The sequence below is a fragment of the Macaca fascicularis genome, chromosome 17 (genome assembly GCF_037993035.2).
Source record: "Macaca fascicularis isolate 582-1 chromosome 17, T2T-MFA8v1.1".
NCBI lineage: Eukaryota > Metazoa > Chordata > Mammalia > Primates > Cercopithecidae > Macaca > Macaca fascicularis.
The window spans coordinates 72,388,367-72,412,523 of record NC_088391.1 but is presented as its reverse complement, the minus strand read 5'-3'; the positions used below and the strand labels follow the sequence as shown (position 1 = coordinate 72,412,523).

The 24,157-nt window shown below is 35.6% G+C and overlaps 1 long non-coding RNA gene across 1 annotated transcript in view; it reads left to right on the top strand.

The window, feature by feature from the left end:
• Positions 1 to 729: 729 nt before the first annotated feature.
• The window catches only part of LOC123569840 (uncharacterized), a 44,747-nt gene continuing 21,319 nt past the window's right edge, over positions 730 to 24,157 (top strand). The window contains exon 1 of the long non-coding RNA XR_006693660.2: positions 730 to 1,408. This is a non-coding gene — a long non-coding RNA (uncharacterized lncRNA). The remainder of the gene's footprint in view (positions 1,409 to 24,157) is intronic.

Sequence of the window (24,157 nt, the reverse complement as noted above, 5' to 3'; positions counted from 1 at the left end):
TATTCTAGGTGAATTTACTGAGTGCTTGCTTTATGTTAGGCTGCCATTCTATAAAAACCACACTAATTAAAACATACGGAAATATTTTTATCCTAATATTGCTACTTATACATTGTTAATTAATGAATTTAAAATATAGGCATTGAATAAACTTTATCTTAGTCTAGTTGTATGCATTCATTTGAAGAACAGTATAATTATTTTTCAATACTTTTAGTATTCTCAAGGGTTTTTATATAAAACATCAAATTTTCATTCTCTCCCTTACATACACATAAGCATACTTTGTTTCCCCAACTAGACATCTCACAATATTATTATTATTATTATTATTATTATTATTATTGAGACAGAGTTTCGCTCTAGTTGACCAGGCTGGAGTGCAATGGCATGATCTCGGTCACTGCAACCTCTGTCTCCCGGGTTCAAGCGATTCTCCTGCTTCAGTCTTTCCAGTAACTGGGATTACAGGCATGCACTACCATGCCCAGCTAATTTTGTATTTTTAGTAAAGATGGGGTTTTACCATGTTGGTTGGGCTGGTCTCCAACTCCTGACCTTGTTATCTGACCAAAGGGTTTTGTGGGTAATTGGTGATTTTTTTCTTCTTTCATTACCTTTAATATTTTATTTTTAAAATGTATTTATCTTTTCTTTGCTTCTTGAAACAAAGGCTTCATTCATTTCGGTGTTTGTTTTTTTTTCTTGTTTTCTTTTCTTTTCTTTTTTTTTTTTTTTTGAGGCGGAGTGTCTCTCTCCCAGGCTGGAGTGCAGTGGCGCGATCTCAGCTCACTGCAAGCTCCGCCTCCCGGGTTCACGCCATTTTCCTGCCTCAGCCTCCCGAGTAGCTGGGACTACAGGCACCAGCCACAACGCCTGGCCACGCGGCTAATTTTTTGTATTTTTAGGAGAGAGGACTTTTCACCGTGTTAGCCAGGATTGTCTCGATCTCCTGACCTCGTGATCTGCCCACTTCGGCCTCCCAAAGTGCTGGGATTATAGGCGTGAGCCACCGCGCTTGGCCCTTTTTTCTTTTTTTGAGACGGAGTCTCACTCTGTCGCCCGGGCTGGAGTGCAGTGACGCGATCTCAGCTCACTGCAAGCTCCGCCTCCCGGGTTCACGCCACTCTCTGGGGTGTATTTTTAGTAAAGACCGTGTTTTACCATGTTGGTTGGACTGGTCTCGAACTCCTGACCTCGTGATCCCACTGCCTTGACCTCCCAAAGTGCTGGGATTACAGGCCTCAGCCTCCCGAGTAGCTGGGACTACAAGGTGCCCGCCACTACACCTGGCTACTTTTTTTGTATTTTTAGTAGAGACAGGATTTCACCGTGTTAGCCAGGATGGTCTCCAGCTCCTGACCTCGTGATCTGCCTGCCTCGGTCTCCCAAAATTCTGGGATTACAGGTATGAGCCACCGCACCCTGCCATTTTCAGTATTTTTTAAATGTGCACTTTAAGGTTATAGGTATTTCCTAAATAGCACTTGCTTTGCATCTCAAAAGTTTTAACATTTGTGTTGATTTCAGTTATAAATGTTACTAGGCAGTCCAGTAATCCTAGGTTTAGTCTTACTTGGAGAAAGAATGCTGCTAACGAACTAGTTTAGCTTAGTAGAGGGAGAATTTATTGAAGGACAATAGAGAGCGGAGAGTTTATTTAGAGACAGTACACTCTGAAAGATGAGGCAGAGCAGGTTGCTGAAAGGGAGCGAGCCAGCCGCAGTCTGAAAGCTCTGCGTCGGGTTTTTATAAAGCTGAATTTTTTCTTGAAGTTCCTACCAATCGACGTCTTAAGTCTGCGCCATTTTTCTTTGTCTGGTTTTCCCGCTCCTATTTTAAGTCCTCTCCTTTCCCACTCTAGTTCCCATCCCAGGCTGTGGGACCCTCGCTTCCGATTAGTTGGTGCACATGCACGGGCCTGGTGTTGGATATAAATTTTACTCAATGGATGCATTGCTCATTACCGCCCCCTGCCCCCAAGGAAGGTTGTACAACGATTAAATTTGTGCTTGTGCCTGTGTATCTCTTAGACATTTCTTCTTTGCCCTCTTCCCCTTACAACATGCGTCTAGCTACATTCTGACAAGTTAACTGCAGAGTGAATGATTACTGGGCATCTTAATGCGCGTTCTTTCTGCTTAGAAATTTCCCCTGCTCCTGGCTCATATCTAACATGCAGGTTTCAGGTGGTCCCTGGAATGCGGGATTTTCCAGACCTCCCTTTTCTCAGGGCTCCCCCTCCTCCTCATGCCTAGCTGTCTGCCTGCTCTAACACAAATATTTCATACATTTCACCATGACTCCATCTTTAACTCATGAGTTACTTGGAAGTCAAGATTTTCTTTTTTATACACTTGTGTTTTTTAATGTACAACATAATACTGGTATGAAGCAGGAAACATGAATAAATTATAGGTAGATGCTTAGAAATGGATGAATCTCACAATGTAATACAGAGGTAAAAGGCAAGCAATGGAAGAATACATGAGAATGATATCGCTAGTATTAGTTACGGTATAGTCTATGTTCCTGTAACAAAGATACTCAAAATTACAATGACTCAAAAGAGAGAAATTTATTTGTCTCTCACTACTAGCGCAGAGAATGAAGCCGAATCTTGAGGTTTTCCTTCCAGATTGCCATGCAACTGTTGGGTGCAGAGAATGATACTCCGAAGTATGGAGTTTGGCCTGCTTAGTACTTTGAATTAAAAGAAATTGCAAGGTCTAAAGAGCAGCCTAACTTTCTACTCTTCTTTCTCCTGCCCTCCTAGTACATGGAGGGGCTGTCCCACATGCCTAGGCAGATAAAAAGGGGTCCCCAGAGAATCTCCAACCTGCCCCACAAGTGTTTACAACAGACGCTTTTGTGCAGATTAGAGAAGCTGCCCAGGGCTGGTCTGGGCATTCCCGCAGCGGCTTGGAGCCAGACACAGCCACTGGCGGAAGTGGGTGGAGCCACGGAGAACTCGCGTCTTATGCAGGGGAGGAGCCTGCTCTGTTCAGCTCATGTATGTGGCCAGAAATCGATCTGAGAGATGGGGACCTGTTAGCGGGAACCCCCTTGCTTTGCTGAGAGTTCTTTTTTTTCTTTTTTTTTTTCCACCCAATAAATTGCATTCAAAGTGTATGCGTGCCTAATGTTTCCTGGTCATGTGACAAGAACCCAGTTTTAGTAGAACTAAGGAGCAAAATTCTGCAACATCTGGAATTTCCTTATTGGACTAAGGAAACTTATGTTCAGAAGAAATGCAATTGCCTTAAGATGCACCCCCCGCCCCCCGCCGCCCCACCAACCCAGATATCTCATCAAATAACCAGACAAGATTAAGGAAAATGACAGGGTTTGCTTCAGTGTTTGTTGTTTTATTCACCATCCTGAGTTTTGCCAGCACCTTTGTGTGTCAGTGGCTCCAAACTGTGAAAGTACTCCAAGATAAAAAGAAGCAGCTACCTCTGTTTTCTTTACTGCCTGCTATATAGCTCTGAATTCCTTTTTGGAAGTGTGTTTGGTTCTGTGCACAGGAGTCCCACAAAAATAGTAGAGTGAAAGAAGGGCTAGATGATGAAAGTCTGTATCACATCCTGAGCTATAGAAAGAAACAGGAGCTTGAGGCTCCTGAGAGGTGATAGAGTCAAATTACAGGAGGGTGAGGAGAAGAAATGTATGGTGAACAAAGGTTGCCTCGTTATGCAGACGAAACTCTCTTAGGTAATAAAAGTTGTCTGGAAGCAGCTCGCTTCCTGTTATGGATACCTTTACTAAAAAAAAATAAAAAATAAAAAAATCCTGTATGGATATAAATCTTCTTTACAAAAGGGAACTTTATTGTTTATTTTAGGCAGTTGAGTGGAAGATGAAGAACTATTTCTATGTTGGTTGATTTGCAATTTGTTTTTATTCAAAAAAATCAAAATGCCAGGATGGTATATATCAGAGTGTTATATCCTAAACCTCTTTAAAATCATTTATCAAAATGATATTGTATAAGGCTTACTAAATGTAACATCATAATGTAACATTTCAGGAAGTTTATAAATAAGAGATCCAGCTCAGCATTTAACCAAGTCTATTATGTGTAGTCCTCACATCTGAAGAATGCCTATGCACTCTCACGTTTATTGCTAGAGTTTTGTTTTTTCCTGTAATTCTGTGATTTGTTTATTTGGAATATGGTTGACAGTGATGTTTTGTTGTTATTTGGAGACCTGTCCTTATTTTTCTTGGTAATCAAGAATAATATTTGAAAGCCCAATTGTTTGCATGACATCCTTGAGTTTTATTACTTAATATAACACCTTCAGAAGGTATAAATTTCTCTGTTCTATTTAACCCCATTATTAACTGTTTGGTCTGGACTTTAAAAAATATCGGTCTGTAAGTTGAGAAATAATGACATGATGTGATTTGAACAGGCCTACTTTCTAAAGAAGAACACAGCTTTGATATTTTTTTCACCTTAGATGTTTATGTCTGAGTTATGAGAAGAGAGTTCTCATAGCTACATTTCTCAGGAACCAGAGGCACTTGAGGAAACTGGAGGGACTCTGCTCTGGGCCCTGCTGTCAAGAAAGGGCACAGCAGAGTTTGTTTTGGTGTTGTGTTTGTTCACTGTCCTTCTGATCTTTGTCAGCACCTCTGTGTGTCAGTGGCACCAGAGTGTGAAAGTACACCAGGATATAAACAAGCAGCTGCCTCTGTTTTATTTACTGCCTTCTATATATATCTGAATTTGTTTTTGTAAAAGTTTGTTCGGTTTTGTGATGGCTTATCCTGAGAGAACAGATCTGCAGGGCCTACACTTTATCAGCCTCCTACACTTTATAATCTGATTTTCTTAAATTTCCCAAAATACCTAGGAAATTTAGCATTCTGCTGTTAAAACCACTCTTAAAACATACCTGGAATTAAACTCCTTTCCCTTCCCTCCCTCCCTCCCTCCCTCCCTCCTTCCCTCCCTCCTTCCTTCTTCCCTCCCTCCTTCCTTCTTCCCTCCCTCCTTCCTTCTTCCCTACCTCCCTCCCTTCCTTCCTTCCTTCCTTCCTTCCTTCCCTACTTATTTATAGGATTTATGATCCTTATTTTTGTAACTTTAATACTTATGATTTTTTTCTCTTTTTTCTATCTATGGCATCTCTCTGCCCACCTTATTGAAGAACAAATATTTATTTATATGAGAAAATAATTTCAAAAGCAAAGGAATATATATTTAACGTTTAACAAACTCAAACAAGTTAACTGTTTAGGACAGAATTCTGAAATTAGTGGTTTCCCTACTTAGGAATCATCATCTCAATATTACTCTATGTCCACAAGATTCTACAGGGCAAGAAAGAGTAACTCCCACATATTCTTAGTTGAAACAAATCCCTGTTACAAAAAACAGATTAGCAGGTTAACAAGAGAAGAACAAACAGAAGGTCATTAACGTGCAGATTTCATATATACATGGAACACACCCAGGAAATGAAAAATTCTCAAAGAGGTGCGTTTGAAATTGATTTTATATAGCGTCTTCAACAGAAACAGTACATTTTTAGAGAAGTGGCAAGACCCAGAAAAAGGGCTTTGAGTCTCTAGAGGGTGCAACTTGTGGAAAGGCAAATAAATGGCAGATAAATGTTAGCAAAGTCTGTTACTATAGATTCCTCCGACCCTCTGCAGGCTAATAAGGCTTTAAAGTTGCCTTCAGTAATCAGCCTTTGTTCTCTGTGGTAGTAGATGAGTGGGAGCAGAATACTTTTTGTCTTTGTAAATCTATGTCCTGCTTTTAGGCAAATAGAGGGAGGGCAGAGAACTTTTCTGCCTCTGTTACTTTTTAATTGTCTTCAGCTCAGTAACTCTTCATATTTTAGTGCAACCTAATTACATGATCCCACAATTTTCATTTATATATAACGCCACTTAAGGAATATGACTATAAAAATTCTAATATTATTTGTTGATAATGAGCAAACCTACACTCTGGAATGACAACCTTAAGAAGATTACAGTATAGACTAAGCTTAAGGAGTAGACAATATAGCCAATTAGAATGGCTATTACTAAAAAGGCAAAAAATAACAGATGCTGGCAAGGATGACAGATAAAAGGGAAATTTTAAACTGCTAGTGGGAATGTAAACTAATACGGCCACTATGGAAAACAGTATAGAGATTTCTCCAAAAATTGCAAATAGAACTACCAGGCAATTCATCAATCCCACTACTGGATATTTATCTAAAGGAGAAGAAATCAGTATATCAAATGGATACCTTCCCCCTGCACCTATGTTTATTGCAGCACGGTTTACAATAGCAAAGATGTGAAATCCACCTAAAAGTCCATCAACAGATGAATGGATACAGAAAACATGATATATCTACACAATGGAATACTATTTAGCCATAAAAAAAGAATGAAATCATGTCATTTGCAACAATATGGATGGAATTTGACCAACATGGATGGTCATTATGTTAAATGAAATAAGCCAAGTATGGAAGAAAAATATCGCATGTTCTCACTCATATGTGGGAGCTAAAAAGTTTGATCTGGTGGAGGTAGAGAGTAGAATGATAAGTACTGGAGGGTGGGTAGGGTGTGGGGGGCAGGGGTGAAGAAAGGATGGCTAATGGGTAAAAATATACAATTTGACAGAAGGAATAAGTTCTAATGTTTGATAGCAGTGTAGGATGACTATAGTTAACAAAAAATGTGTTGCCTATTTGAAAATAGCTAGAAGAGACGACTTGAAGTATCCCTAACTCATAGAAACAATAAATACCTGAGGTGATAGGTACCCTAACCACCCAGACCTGATCATTACACATTTTATGCATGTCACAAAACATCACATATACCTAAGTATGCACAAATATTATATATGTATAAAAAGCAAAATGAAAACTTTATTAAAATTTATGCATGTGAAATATATAAAATAAATAAAACTAAAAGATATACAGGCTAGGCATGGTGGCTCACACCTGTAATCCCAGCACTTTGGGAGGCCTACGTGGGTGAATCAGTTGAGGTCAGGAGTTCAAAACTAGCCTGGCCAACATGGTGAAACCCCATCTCTACTAAAAAGAGAAAAATTAGCTGGGTGTGGTGGCGGGCACCTGTAATCCCAGCCACTCCGGAGGCTAAGGCAGGAGAATCGCTGGAACCTGCAAGGTGGAGGTTGCAGTGAGCCAAGATCCTGCCATTGCACTCCAGCCTGGGCAACAAAGCAAGACTCTGTCTCAAAAAATGAATGAATGAATGAATGAATGAATGAATGAATGAATGAATGAAGAAAGAAAGATATAAAATATATAAACTATGAATTATTCAAATAAAGCCTTGGCATAATTTTCTAATAATATGAGAGAAAATTAGTCATGTGAACATTATTCTTGGTTGTGTGAATATCTGAGAGAATCCAATTTTTATACTGACCTATACTGAAACCTAGAAATGGTACCTGACTGGCCGGGCGCAGTGGCTCACGCTTGTAATCCCAGCACTTTGGAGGCGGAGGCGGGCTGATCACGAGGTCAGGAGATGGAGACCATCCTGGCTAATATGGTGAAACCCCGTCTCTACTAAAAATACGTTTAAAAAAAAATGGCGGGGCGCTGTGGTGGGCGCCTGCAATTCCAGCTACTTGGAAGGCTGAGGCAGGAGAATGGCGTGAACCCAGGAGGTGGAGCTTGCAGTGAGCTGATCTCGCGCCACTGCCCTCCAGCTTTGGCAGCAAAGAAAGACTCCGTCTCAAAAAAATAAAAATAAATAAAAATTAAAAAAAAGAAAAGGAAAAAGAAATGGAACCTGACTAAATAAATTAATAAATTATAGCAATTTTGTCTTTCAAATTTTTCTTTCTAAATTGTACATTAAGAAGTTTCACATATTTGATCCTCATATCAAAAGTAAATAATTTTGAAGTTTGTAGATTGAGTTGAAATAATTTTTAAGAAAGAAATGGAGGATATTTCTTATAATACGTAAGGAATAAAAAGTACCTTGTTTTCCTAATTTATTGCAAGGTGCATGACTGAGACCCCTATAACAAAAGAGATTAACAAGTAAAAAGCAAGACCCAAAGACCTGCAGAAAGTATATTTTTATTCTTTGACTCAATGAAAAACAGACATTCATGTAGAAATATACTTGAGCCAAAAAAGGGAGTGATTGTTACCTGAAGGTAATACACTGGGGAAACTGTTCAGATTCTTCTCGGCCTCCAGGTATAGGACAGGATCTCTCTGGAATGAGGATCTTACGTCCTAGTTTCAGGCAAGGTAGGTCAGAGAAATTCCTTATGAGCATGCTTCAGGGGAGAAATATGGGAGAAGGTGAGAGTGACTTTGCTTCTGTGGTTTTCTCAACTGTCAAGATGCCGTATTTTGGTGTAGAGTGTTCAGAGGCCAGACAGCGTTCACTACAATAGTGGAATGGAACAAGCCAATGTGAGCATTCCTGTCATCAATTGGGGGGCAAAGAGTGAGGAAGAAGAAGGTTTACCTTAAACCTGAAATTCAAGAAGGCAAGAGATTATTTGTAAATTTTAGACATGTAATTAGTGATTTAATGGTCTGTTCAAAATTATAAATTCTTTTTTGAGACCAAGTCTTGCTCTGTCTCTTCAGGCTGGAGTGCAGTGGTATGATCTCATCTCACTGCAACCTCAGCCTCCCTAGTTCAAGGGATTCTCCTGCCTCAGCCTCCTGAGTAGCTGGGACTACAGGCACGTGCCACTATGCCCAGCTAATTTTTGTACTTTTAGTAGAGACAGGATTTCACCATGTTGGCCAGGATGGTCTCGAATCTCTTGACCTCGTGATCCGCCCGCCTCGGCCTCCCAAGGAGCCGGAATTACAGACGTGAGTCACTGCGCTCAAATTTTAAATTCTAAAATATTTTTTAATTCAAACATCATTTTAAATATGTGGCTCATATGGAACAGAAACTTATAGCATCACTAAATTGTAATTTATTCCAATTAAGATTTTTTCAGCCAAATTCAAAAATTAGAACAATAGTCAAGTACTTTGTCACTTATGGGTAAATACCTACTTTTTTCAGAATTTTCCTTAATGTTCTTATCCTATTTCATTCTTTGGCATTATTTATCTTCTGGCTGAAGTGCATCATCCATTTTATTCCCTAGCATTGAAAGCCATCTTCACTTTACTCATTGCTACAAGACTGATTGGAAGATTCCTTTTAGAATATATGCTCACACTAGGATAAACAATAACATTGTAGTTGCCTTTGGTTCTTTACACTTCCTCCTCTAAAACTTCCCTAGCTCAAAATTCCAGTGCTCTCAGATTTAGGAGCTCAATAATTTTCAGTTCCCAAGGATTTTTGGTGTTTTTGTTTGTATTACCAAGCCAGGCTCATTTATCCAATGTGCAGCAAGACAATCACTGAGACATCAAGATTTGCATCAAAGCAAGGATTTATTTATGAGGCACCCAAGTGAGGAGATGGGAAAACAAGTCTCAAATCCACCTCGTTTATGGGTCATAAGCAGGGCTATTTTAGGGATTGGACTGAGGGTTTGGGGATTGGGTTATGAGGTGCCATCTGTTGATTGGCTGGGATGGAGGAAACTCCAGGAACCATGGATTAGGTACAAGTGCAACTATCTGGGTCACCTTTCACTTCAGAAACGGATCCACAAGAACATAGTCCTGGTCATTGAGGGTCTTTTGCTTTTGTTTTTGTTTTTGCTTTTATTTAGTTCCAGGGGTGGAGTTTTGACTTTTCTTTAACATCAAAAGGTCAACCATTAGACACTAATACAAACTTGTTTGAAGGGTTGATGGTCTCAACTGGTTTGAGCTAGGTTCAAGGTTGAGCATTTCCTGACAAACAACTTAGATAACATCTTTTGATCCATGTGTCATATTGAGATGTTATCTATACGAACATTGCAGAGACTATCATTAGGCTATGTGACATTTACAAATAAGCACAACAGCTATCAATGATTAAACAAACAGCTAAAAGTTATAGTTAATAACTGCCTAGAGAAATGTCAATTACTCACTTCTAATCGTTAATGGCTATCTGAGCACTGGTTTCATTTATCTTAAATTAGAGATTCACGAGTCTGTCACGTTACACCGGACCATCAGTCCAGGTATTTCACTCAACATTGCCTCTTGCTTCTCTGCTCTTTACCTCCCATGTAAAATCACATCAAGCCATGCATGGATAGTCTCAAATAAAAAAAGGTACAGGTACCCACCATTCTCTCTTATTCTGACTCCATATCAAGTTAACTAGGTTTTAATATCTTAGTCTTCTACTCAAGTCCTAGGTAAAGAAAATGAGGCACTATACCCCTTTGGAATCTTTTTATGTTATACTTAAAGGATATTAGTAATTTTGAATTTAGTGGTATGCAATTATAATAATAAATAATTTTGGACATATTGACCTAAAAACCTGCTTCCTTATTTTGTAAAGACAATATACACAATAATTGACTGTGGATCAAATGACTATTATTTAATAGAAATTCTTACATAGAGATATTTTGAAATCTATTTTGTTGCACAGGTATGCCATATTTCAATTTTAAATGAATTACTAGATCCTGATTTTAAAAGGTAACTCTATTCTGGGTCATGCCAAAATCCTTTCACAATTTTTCAAACAGAATTTAAAATAAAAAGAGAATCATTAAAAATACAGGGATGTGATAAGAGGGAACTTGGGACAAGACCATTAGTGTCTGTTCAGTTCCATGGGAAAGAAGATGAAAGATAACTATCATGTCAAGATATATCATGTTTACCCTAAAAATGTGGAGCAAGCTATTCATGTGAAATATATTCCATTTAATTAATTTTAGGAAACCTTGAGAAACAAAATTATTTAAGGTAATTGCTACATGAATTTTCATGAATAGGAGTCTAGTTGAAATTTATCGTCTTATCTTTGTTAATGATTATTTTCACAAGAAAAAATCAAAATGATTGCACATGAAGTACAGTCCTAACTTGCACAAAAAATGACTAAATCACGAAGGTAATCCCAGACTGGAAAGTTTATATATGTTGTTTTACTTAAACACTGAAATTACACTAAATGTGATTTCCTGATTCTACTATTCATGAAACTTTATTTTAAATGTATATATTCTGATATTTAGATAATGTAACTTTAACAAAAGAAGCTAATCTATATGAAACATTATAAAGTATGACAAGGATTAAATATATGTTTATTAAATATGAATGATTTTTAGGTGTCTAAGCAAAATTTAAATATTGTGCACTTAAATTATTATTATTTTGCAAGATTGTTATTGACTATAATGTTTTTTGAATTAACTCTTTAAAGAAATATTTTAAAATGTCAGTTTAGTTTGAGAATCTTTCTCAACTCTTTTGGGCTCCACGCTTATATGGCATTCCCAAATGCTGCTAATATTAAATGTCTTACTATTCTTCAACTTATTGTTAGCTATATACTTGGTTTATTTATCATCTGTAAACAGATTATAAAACTCTAAAATTCTATACCTATAATAGTTTCCAAATGAAGGTGAGATGATTATGTGGTCTTAATAACATTAATCAAAATGTCATTTTTAACAATGTAGGGTGAAATAAATGGCCAGTATTATGACACATTAATAACAAATTTCCTAAAGAAGGGATTTATGTCCAATATAACAGAGCAAAAGTAATAGAATTTTTTTTTCTCTATGAGTAAGTGCAGGGTTGAGTTAGGTATTAATACATGCAAATATTATAATCGCTGAGCTAGAATTCTCCTGATGGGGGCCTCATTTGTCCCTTTCTCAATTGATCGTCACCTTAACATCCATTTTTAGGCAAAGTAAGCTGTAATTTAGACTGAGGTCAAGAACACTAAAATGAAATGGTAATATGTGACACAGATATTAACAATACTGGGTAAAGTCTTTTGTGTTGTCTTCCTTTTCTAGTAGTAAATAACTTGGAAAGCATTTCCAAACAAACAAAACTATACCTCATACAAAAATTGGAAGCCAAGGCCAGTTATGGAGGCTCATACCTATAATCCAGTGCTTTGGGAGGCAAGATGAGAGGATTGCTTCAGGTCAGGAGTTTCAGATCAGACTGGGCAACCTGGTGAGACCCCGTCGCTACAACAACAATAACAATAAAATTAGCTGGATGTGGTGCAGTGCACCTGTAATCTTAGTTCTTCAGGTGGCTGAGGCAGGTGGATCATATGAGCCCAGGAGTTCAAGGCTGCAGTAAGATACGATCAGGCCATTGTTGCACAGAAAGCTAGAGATTTTGAGCTGCCAAGTACTTGCTAAGTTAGCTTGGAACCAAATCGTGAAGGGTATTGGCAGGCCTGCTAAGGATTTTGGATTTTTGCTACAGAGAGTGAAGTTCCACAATAGAGTCCTAAGAAGAGCATTAGCATTAATATATTTGATTGTTTCCCCCAAAACTAGTGGATAGACACAGTAGAGAACAGACTGCTAGAGGGAAAAAAAGCCAGCTGTAATGAGATAATGAGGGTATAAATAAGGTAAATAACTGCAGATGGAAAAGCAAATTCTTTAGATATTTCTGTTTAATTTTTCTCCCAAGACGGGTACATGTTTTGTTTACAATATCTTTTAAAATGATCAGACATTGAATAATTTTCTATATTTGGGTACTTTAAAATCTTCAGTAAAATATGCTTTAATTATTTCATAGGTCAGTGTAACAGTGGTATCTAACACTACAACTTGTTGGTTAACACAGGGAGAGTTCCTTCTATAAAAAAAAAAAGAAGAAGAAGGAGAAGGGGGAGGAAAAAAAAAGGAAAAACAGGAAAAAAAGAAAGAAAAATGCCTTCTACTTAGCACCTGAGGTAACTTCAGACTGTATATAACTTTTTAAAGGAAAATTACACTGCCATGTTTTTACCTCCTTTTTAATAATTCAAAAAAGAAAAGACATAGCTACTTAACATACCAGAAAGTGCTATAGAAAATAAAATGAATCATATAGAATGTACAAAGAATAAATTCATTCACAATAAATTATAAATGAAGCAAAACAATTTACGGGACAAAGAAAACACATACTAAGATCATAGGTTGAAATAAAAATATATCAGAAATCATGTTGTATATAAACACACAAAAATCCAATCAAATAGCTGTCTTTATTCTAAAATAAAATGAAGCAAATGCACTATATTCAGTTCAGAAGAACGTCACCTTAAATATAAATCTCCAGGAAGTAACTTCATTAAAAAATATAGACCATGCCCACACTACATAAAAGAAAGTTAATGTGGCTATTTTATAACAGATACAGTAGAGATTTTAATTCAAGAGGACAGCCATATAAAAAGGACATTTCCTTTTGATATGAGAAAATCAATTTTAAAAAATGTAAAGTGTTAATGTTTGCAAGCATGTTTAACTAGCTTCAATTAAAAGACCAGAATAGAAATTCCCAAACAGTGGAAAAATTCAACTTATGTTTTATTAAATCAAATTTTAACTGGGGGGCCATTGGACTGGGGCATCTGTAGCCTTGTAGTTTCTCCATAAGCAAACTAAAGCTCAATGTAAATCATAAAACAGAATTAGACATTTTACCAATCGGAAACCATCTACCCACCTCTCACATCAACTAACCTCTCACTCGGACTTTTGCTGTAACAAATCAGGTATGTTTTTTTTGTCTTCCTTCCACATCAGCCTATAAAAGCTAGCTACCCATGTGCTACAGCAGAATTCTCAGAACCTCTTCTGTTTCTGAGCCCTGCCCGATTCATAACAGTCTTTTTTTTTTTTTTCTCAAACTCTGACAATTTATTGTATCTAAAGCTTTTCTTTTGACAGTTATGATGTGAGAGGTGATCATCTGAAGGACACCTTTAGTGATGACCAGGAGCAATGAGAAAATAGGTGTAGACACCCCTCTGAGCCTCTTACACTGAACATTGGGAGGTCACCATTAATACGTCCCTCTTGGATAAGAGCTCCAAAATGTGTGTTGAATTCTCTGAGTTTATTTGAGCATTTTTATCTCAACTGGGTTCAGAAATCATGGCAGAAACTAGATTGGTTCCAACAGAGAGGTCTCAGGTATTAGCCTGGGTCAGACAAAAACTGGACTGGGTTCAGTAGGAAAGTCTGCTATAGGTAAAGTTACAAAAAGAAAGGGAGTAATGAGTTCATCTGAATCCAAGGTATCTGGGACTTCTACATCTCAGAACCTATCCTTTTCTAAAGAAATGCATAAACCATACCACAAATAATTTACAATTTTGGTGGCTGCCATGGGGAGATTTTAACCTAAACAAAATTGCTCATCTACGGGAAATATTGAAAAGAAAGAGGAATCTTGAGAATCTCAGAAACAATGAGATGTATTTTTGATTGGCACGCAAAGGCTGCTAAAAGACTAAATGAGTCAAAATTTCATCTCCAAAAGACTCCTCAGAAAAGGCAAATGAAAATCTTAACTAGTGAGAAAATATTATATGTTGACTAACTTAATTCCAACTGTATCTTTCTTTCCCTCTATTCTCCTCCGACTAATTACTCTGAATCTGCTAGCCTTTTCACTAAGTTATGTCAACTGAAGAATGACAAGGTTCATCAACTTGGAAAGAAGAGCTTTACTTCTCATAAAGGGTGGCAGCCTGCAGGGTGGCCATTCTGACAGGCTGGGAGGCGTAGTCTCCAGCCAGAAGCCAGAAACGGACACTTGGAGGACTGTCAGAAAAATACCAGGATTTATGCAGAAAGGAGTGGCAAATATACATATTCAGAAAGCTATGAAGGAGTCATAAATAATTGTGAAAGGAGAAGCATGCACATACAATTAAGCTTCATGACTCTCCATGGGACCCAGGTTCAAAAAATGGCAGCATTAGCCTGCTTCAACGGTGAAGTTTTCCTCCTTCTGACATCAAAAGGTGAAGCACAGGCAGTGAAAACTCACTGCACATCCTGTGTAGCCTGGAGGGAATACTGGTCGGTTGCTTATTCCAAATTGCAGAAGGGAGGGTCAGCTTCCAGTAATTGGTTGAGAGAGCCTTTCTAAAGGGCTAGTTTCTGTTTAGCTGTTAGAGAAGAAAGCCTAATAATGGCAGTTAGCAAGGGTGTAGGTATAATGAGATGTGTCCCATCTTCTATCCTGTCATGGACAGGAACTCAGTTTACAAGCTTTCTTAGGGGCCTTCTTGGCCAAGAGGGGAGCATTCAGTCAGTTTGAAGAGCTTAGGATTTCGTTTTAGTTTTTCAGTTATCTTCCCACTCCAAGATAACTCCAGTTATCTTCCAAGTCTAGAAAACTAGATAAACACCTTATGAAGTTAGTCCCTGAGATCAACTGGGTCTGCTCCTTTAACCACCTTTATTGCATGAACAAAACTTAGAGCTCAAAGCAAATAGTGAAAGCTTTGTCTGTCCCAAGAGAAAACCCCCAGAAACTTGCCAATAAGTTTAGACTTTCATGGAAGCACATAACCCAGGACACCTTGATCTTTCTGAATTTATTCATGATACTGGAACTTGGTGAAGGCCATGAATGGATGGCTGAAACCACGTGGAAGGTACCTGAGAAAGCTATCAAAAATTCAAACACTGAATCTTTCAGTAATGGACTGAAAAGAAACAAACAACAAATAAATGAAAACTAGGAAAGTAGCAAGCTATCCCTTAGAAATCTATCCCTTGCCAAAATATTTCCTTCAAAAAATAACCTGACTAGTCTGCTATTCAATCTTTTAAACAGAAAAAGAACGAACCAGTTTACGACTTTAAGGCAAGATTAGAAGTACTATTTGTAAAACATCCTGTTGTATCTATGCTGAGTTCAGGGACTTAAATGTTATATCTGCTCTTTCTGTTAATGAGCTCCACCCCAGATTCAGTAATGTAGTTTTAAAAAGTAAATAAATAAACAACTGGAAACCTCTAATGTAGCCAAGTTAGTGGCCAAATATGCCTTTGTAGCATATAGACTATTTTTAGCGGGTTGTTTTGGGATGCTTTAGTAAGAAAAATTAGTTCCAAGCTTGTCAATGCCTTATTAAATGGTATGCACCCAACTGGAAGTGGTGAAGGATAGTAAGTTGTCTTTGAAATCCAAGCATGCTTCCTATTGTCATGCTGACAGTTCAGTGTGGTTCCTCAATTTCTTTTGCAATTCCCTGGTAAGTCTATGCTGTATTCAATAACAGCACACCCCAGCATGTGCCAGTAACTTTGTGTGGCCACTCTTTTGTAGCACTGGTAGGGAGCAGCAGCAAGGAACAGCCAGGTTGTATTATGTGTACTTATCCACTACTTAACAACACATTAAGCATGCAGTGATTTTGAATTATTGAATGAGACAATACAGAGTTCCAAGAGAGAAATACTTGGCTCCTCATCAGTCAAAGATCGATCAATTTTTTTGTTGTTTATGAGGAAAATTAAATGAGATTTGATGATGTTCGCACTTAATTTCAGCGTTCATGGTTTTGCTGTGTGTTTTTATATTCATTTTGCCAAATTATTTCATAACAGATTTTCAGTGCTTAAACTCTGTGTTTGAAGGCACTGTAGGCTGCCTCAATTTGATGTATCTTAGTATTAAAAGGTAAATAGTTGTCTCATATTATATATTACGTTTATTGTCAAGTTTTAAAGAAAAATAAACACTATTTTCATTGATAATTTATAATTAGCTCCATAGGTTAAGAAAGTGAGGCTGATATGAAATCATGAGAAAAATGTCACTCTATATAGATTGAGCAATCAATAGTGAAATTTCCAAAATATTAATTGCTACATTATGTCAAGGTTCATTCTAGGATGAAATATTTCACAGCACTTTCAAAGCATAAGAGTCATCATAGCTAACAATAGTATAAACTTGTCAGACTTAAAGGTCAGTGTACAATGGTGTGAGTTTATTCTTTTTAGTTTTATTTTCTATTACTAAATACAGTTTTTCATCAGTTTCTCTTTAGAGTAGTAAGTTATTTTATTATATTAAAATAATATTTTACTTGTTAAAAATGAATATAAGAAAAACTTAGCAATGAAAATATAATTTTCAAAAGCAAAATTATCAAACTGAAAACAATGAAATATAAAATTTACTAAGTATGCAAAAGTTTTCTTGGTTGTACATGAATCAGACCTGAAGATAACCAGCAATATTAATTAAATATATTATGTTTTGAATTATTATCAAAAGAGTTTTTTAAACTAGGTAACATATTTTAAACATCCATTCAGTTAAATAAGAATTATAAACCCAACTGACAGAAACATTTCCAACTTTACTAGTTGCTGTATACTCTAGAAAAATCATGTTTTCTCTGAAGACTAAATTAAAATATATACATAGTTATCTGAAGGATGTTAGGAAAAAAAACCATAGTAAACTTTCTGTTGTAATTACTTTGATCAGTATTAATTGTAAATATTATGGACTAAAACACAGCAGTATTGAGAGAGGTGATTACCCCTTTCTGCATGGCTGCTGTGACACTCTTCACTGTGGGTTCACCTGCCCCCTCACTAGGCACTCCTCAGTTAATTTTATTTTTTAAAAATTCACTGCGTTTGAATATTTGAGACTCAGGACTGCATTTTTAGGACTTCACTACTCTCTATATGATCTCTTGCTGTTCCACGCTCTAAGCACTCTTAATGTGCTAATGACTACCACAATTACACTCGTTCTCACCAAATCTTGTATTTATTCACTGCTCACACGCCAACAATTAAACATCAATTAGTTTACAGTCAAACTTTTGATTATTCTTCATAAGCCCTTTCCATCCCTTTCATTGTGTGTCTTACTAAGAACTTTAACCTGCAATTCACATCATTGTTCCAAGGTGCTTGGAGTAATCCTTAACTAATTCTCTCTTTCTCTCTCTCTCTCTCTCTCTCTCTCTCTCTCTCTCTCTGTCTGTCTCTGTCTCTTTCCCCCCAAACCCTACGCTGTCACACACACACACAAACACATATACATATATTTCATTTATTTATTTATTTATTTATTTTAATTAATTTTATTATACTTTAAGTTCTAGGGTACATGTGCGCAATGTGCAGATTTGTTACATATGTATACATGTGCCATGTTGGTATGCTGCACCCATTAACTCATTGTTTGCATTAGATGTATCTCCTAATGCTATCCCTCCCGCCTCCCCCCACCCCACGACAGGCCCTGGTGTGTGATGTTCCCCATCCTGTGTCCAAGTGTTCTCATTGTTCAATTCCCATCTACAAGTGAGAACATGTGGCGTTTGGTTTTCTGTTCTTGTGATAGTTTGCTCAGAATGATGGTTTACAGCTTCATCCATGTCCCTACAAAGGACATGAACTCATCCATTTTTATGGCTGCATAGTATCCCATGGTGTATATGTGCCACGTTTTCTTAATCCAGTCTATCATTGAGGGACATTTAGGTTGGTTCCAAGTCTTTGCTATTGTGAATAGTACTGCAGTAAACATATGTGTGCATGTGTGTTTATAGCAGCATGATCTATAATCCTTTGGGTATATACCCAGTAATGGGGTGGCTGGGTCAAATGGTATTTCTAGTTCTAGATCCTTGAGGAATCACCATACTGTCTTCCACAATGGTTGAACTAGTTTACAGTCCCACCAACAGTGTAAAAGTGTTCCTACTTCTCCACATCCTCTCCAGCACCTGTTGTTTCCTGACTTTTTAATGATTGCCATTCTAACTGGTGTGAGATGGTATCTCATTGTGGTTTTGATTTGCATTTCTCTGATGGCCAGTGTATTTCATCATATATTGACAAACTAAAAAATAATCCCTCGTGTTCCTAGAGGATTTGCCTCTAGGGCCCTATCTATTGTCATTTTCTATCCTATTTTCTTCACTTATTCTCTTTCAGCGTAGCCTACATCTTTATTGTTCTTACAATTTACCAAATGAACAATCAGTTTAGAGACTTTCTGCTTGCTCTTTTCCAAGCAAGTAGTTGGAAATATCTGGAAAGTAGTTTTCTCAGATATTTTATAATAAAACTTTTCACATTATTTCCATATCTCTGATTCAAGTCAACTCCTCAGAGATGTCTTCTCTGCCTATCCTACACAAGATAACCTTCCCGTCATGATTTTCACTATATTTAATTCATTTACCACTAAGTATTACTATTAATGTTACTAGTGCTACAATATTCTGAAGCACTTATCTCTCTCTGGTGTTTTATTGTGCATTTGTTTGTTAGTTTTGCTTCTCTCTCTCCTATTTAAAATGTCAACTTTCAAGAAAGAAATTGTGTTGTATTTACTGCAATATACTCAATAGCCAGTAGAGTGTCTTATGCACTTGGATGCTCCATAAATGTGTACTGAATGAAGGAATGAATGAATAGTAGAGAGACATTGGCATAATATGAAAAAAAAATTAACTTACAAATGTATAAAAGTGAATAGTATCTAATGTAATTGGATATAGATAAACATGTATCATAATAAAGAAGAAATTTTTATGCATTCTGTATGAATAAACAGAAACTTCTGTAGTTTGCATTTATTGAGTTATATAGCCAATTATTGATTGTTTTCTTGCATATCTATTTTGCTTGCTGTTTTGCAAAACTTCTTAATATATGAAGGAAATAGGTTTTCATTAGTCACATGTATTGTTAATGTATTTTTAGTCTTTTACTTTTTTATATATTTGTTTATTTTTTTCTATTTGTAAAAATATAATTGAGTTGAATGTATCACTTTTTTTCTTTAATGGCTTATGGGTTTTATGACTCATTTGGAAAGGCTTTCCCCTCCTCAAAATTATTATTGTTTAATATTCATAATTTTTCTTCCAGAAAGTCTTTGATTAGTTATGTTAAAGTTTATGCCCATTTGGATCTATTTTATTTTATTTTACATTTTACTTTTTAATTTTTATGTGTACATAGGAGGTGTATATATTTATGGGGACATGGGTCTATTCTAAATGTAAGTAGTAAAGTGGGGATCTACATTTTTCCAGTTATCAATATACTTTCCCCCATACAGTTTTCTAGTAATTCTTTATTTTTACCTTTATATTTTGTGTTTGAATTTTGAACCTTGAAGCCACTTTCATTAATACTTCTCTATTGTACTAGAAATGAGAATGGTAACATTAAATCAAATTGAGGTAAGAAAGGATAGCATTTGAGATGTGTTGCAGTATTTTGTTGCATTTGGAATGCAAAAAAGGAAACAATTATAAAATATTATACTAACATGCTTTAATCTTATAAAATTAGCCAAGCATTTAGTATTTATAGCTAAAATCAGGCAAAGACATATTGTTATACCTTTATGAGCAGAATTTATTGCATTGTGTTGTCTACTATTTTGGAACTGTCCAAATATAGAGTGAGAATATTTAATATTACTATAAAAATTACTTTTGACTCTCTATTGGGTGTATGGATTCCAAATCTTTGACCAAAATATCAAGTAATTGACTCCCTTATTTCTCAAATTTCTCCATTTGTCTTTTCCCTCCATAAGCATTCACTGTGGCCTGTTTAGTAGATTCAAATTTCATGTCAGTTATAAAAGTGTGACCCATGCTACTGGAAGATGTGAGAGAATCATCCAACTCTGCAGCTTGGATTGCAAATACAGTCACTGAAATTGCATACCCCATTGACCTTATTCCACTTGATTTGCCTTGTTTTATCTTAGAATGTATTAGAGAGAAAGGGAAGCCAGAAGCAAAGGAGATATTGGGATAGAACCAAGAGATTAAATGTCTAGTGAAAGAAGTTACTTTTTATCAAAAAAGACTGTGGTGTTCTGACAGCAATACAGAAGAAGATGCTGGAATGTGTATCTGAAAATATTTATAGTTTTATAAATTTCATGCTGAAATGTCTCCATCTCTTTTTCATAGGGATACAGATTTTGTCACCTCTTCTTCATAAAATATAATTATGCAAATGTAAATATATATATATACACACACATATAGTTTACCCTTTAACAACACAGGTTGGAACTGCGTGAGTCTACTAATATGTCAATTTTAAAAAATAAATATATTGGAAACATTTTTAGAGATCTGTGACAATTTGAAAAAACTCACAGATGAGCCATGTAGTCAAGAATTAATGAAAAATTAAGAAAAAGTTAGATATATCATGAATTTATAAAACATATGCAGATACTAGTCTATTTCATCATTTACTAACATAAAATATCACAAATCTATTATAAAACATTAAAGTTAATTAAAACTTATACTTAGTTAACACTAAAAATATTAATTAAAACTTACTAAGCACTTATAGATCCTACATGGTGTCATTCACAGTCCAGAGAAATGTAAATGAATATAAAGATGCATTATCAGAACATAACTGCATAAAATTAACTGAGTAAACACTCTTCTGTAATAATTTTAAAGCTACCTCCCATTGCTATTGTAGTGAGTTCGTTTTTTGACTATTCACTTAAAACGCCTTATGCCACTAATCTTCTTCATGTGAGCAGCTCGTCTCTTCAGTAAATTGTGTATTGTAGTAATAAAAAACGGTCTCTCCTATTTCTGGTATATTTTTCATCCTGTTCGTTACGATACCATGTACCTTGAATAACACCATGAAACCCATACAAAGTGCTATTAGTGATGCTGAACATGCTCCCAAAAAGCAGAGAAAAGTCGTGACATTACAAGAAAAGTTGAATTGCTTGATTTGTACCATAGATTGATGTTTGCAGCTGTGGTTGCCTGCCATTTCAAACAGTCTCATAAAGAGACAGTGTAAACTTATGTTATCAACAAATACAGTACAGTACTGTAAATGTATTATCTCTTTCTCAGTTTTTCTTAATAACATTTTCTTTTCTGTAGCTTACTTAATTGTAAGATACAATATATAATACATGTAACATAAAAATATGTGTTGACCCTTTATGTTATCCATAAGGCTTCAAGTCAACAGTAAGCCATTAGTAGTTAAGTTTTAAGGAAGTTGAAAATTATGTGTAAATTTTCAAATACACAGAGCGTTGGCTTCCCTTACTCCTAAGCTGTTCAATGATCAATTGTGTGCGTATGTGTGTGTGTATATGTATATATATATATGTGTGTGTGTGTGTGTTTTTGTGTGTGTATGTGTATATTTATGTGTGCATTTTACCAAAATCAGTGTATAGTTGTTTTTTATGAAGATGTATTTACTCAGACATTATTCCAGTGTGGAGCAATGACTTTATGTGTGTTAGAGATGCTCCCTAGAAAATATTCTAATTTAGTTTCACTGAAAATAATAATAATAGTCAATTGTTCATGAGTAGCCAGTTTTCTAAGTCTATTTCCTGGACTGATGTCTTGATTTCTCCCACAGTGTTAATATGAAAAGAGAAGTACTTTTCTTGACTTTTAAAAAAAATCCACCTTTTTATTTTGAAGTAGATCAACAATGCCAGCATGAGGCTTCTATTTCTAAGAAAGTTTTCTTTGTCGCTGTATTCAGTATCTATACTCCAGCTCTCAGGTCATGTCAGAAAATCAAGCCAACTTTGAAATGTTAATCAATGTACAATAAAGGAATGTGCACATGAATGACTGAATTCGTTTAAAAACTTTTACAATAACGTAAGAATTATTAATAAACCATGCACACTGGTAGTATTTTGAGATCTAGGGAAACAGATAAAAGGAGGGAGAGCAGGTGATAGTAATTTTAAAACTACACAAAAGAATATGAATAGTTTCTATCTTGGTTTCAGTATTTTCACAAGGGACTATCATTTTTTAAAATGTCAACCAGAAAAGTAAACGTCCACCTTGCTTGCTTATTCAGTGTCAGAAAACTCACCATTAATCTAATAAACAGCATTTCCCCGAGCTAGAAAACTTATTCAAAATCTTTCCAAGGCAAATATCCTTTCATAAGCATAAATCATTTTCTTTTGAACTCTATCTGAACTCAGATTACCATAAAAATATTGAGATAAGTACTATTCTAACTGCCATGCATGAAGCACCTTATCTTAACTGAACCTTCATTTAATACATAAAATATTTGCACCTTAAAAACATTTATAGTAATTTTAATCAACAACCAAAATGCCAGAGTTCTTTCACCTGGTTTTAGGGTTGTGGTCACAGTTTGTCTGTTGATTTCCTTTCTTTTTTTCCCCCATACACTTGTAAACAGCTCGAATTTTCTTTTACATGTTTTCAAATTTTGTTCTCCGTATTATATTCCTTAAATTTATCAATTTTATTCATTTTAGATAAAATAACTAATTATTACTTTTTTATTTTAGGCAAACTTTGCTACAGATTTCAACGTGTACATAAAAAATAATAAAAATAACATAGTTCAATTTCTGATACATTATAATTAAGATACAGACAACTTAGGGACTGTATTCCAACTTTATACAGCACAAATTTTCATAAAATGTCAATAATGTAAAACTTTTATTTCTTTGTTATTGTAGAAATTAATGTATAATACATAAAAATAAATGTATTTATACCACACATGCACAGAGGTGTGCACACAGACATACATACCTACCCCCAATATATGAATGTCTGACCTAAAGTGACATTGATTATTGTTATGACAATAAAGAAAACTTATTTATAACCTATTTGTAAGCATGAATTTTAAATAATGCACATGAATATGTATCAAAACATGCATATAATAGATAAAACTAGGTTATCATTACAGAACCACAGCAGTATTCAATGCAATATCAATATTACTTTATTTTGTTCACTTGAGATTATTTTATTTATAATACTCTCAGATGAATAAAACATCTTCATGAATATGATACCAGAACTGGCTTAGTTGAGGAAGCATCTGTTAAATCACTGTGTCTCTGAAACTGGAGTGAACAGTAATGACTACCATAGGTGGGCTCTTTCATGTTTCTTTTACGGATGTAGTAATAGCACTTAAAGAAATTTGGCTTAGCTGCTTAGTCTCCATCTGTTTAACTAGATATTTTAACTGGATATTCCATCATCAATTATCAAATCAAAATAAACCAGCCATAGCTGTTTATGAAATTCATCTTTCTTTTCTTTCTCTGGTATCAGATAGTCATCTTGGATAAAATTTTAGATTGATCTATAACAGAATACTTCTCAGTACAAATGAGTTTATATTCTCAAAGCCATGGTGCCTAGCACTTAATAGGAACTT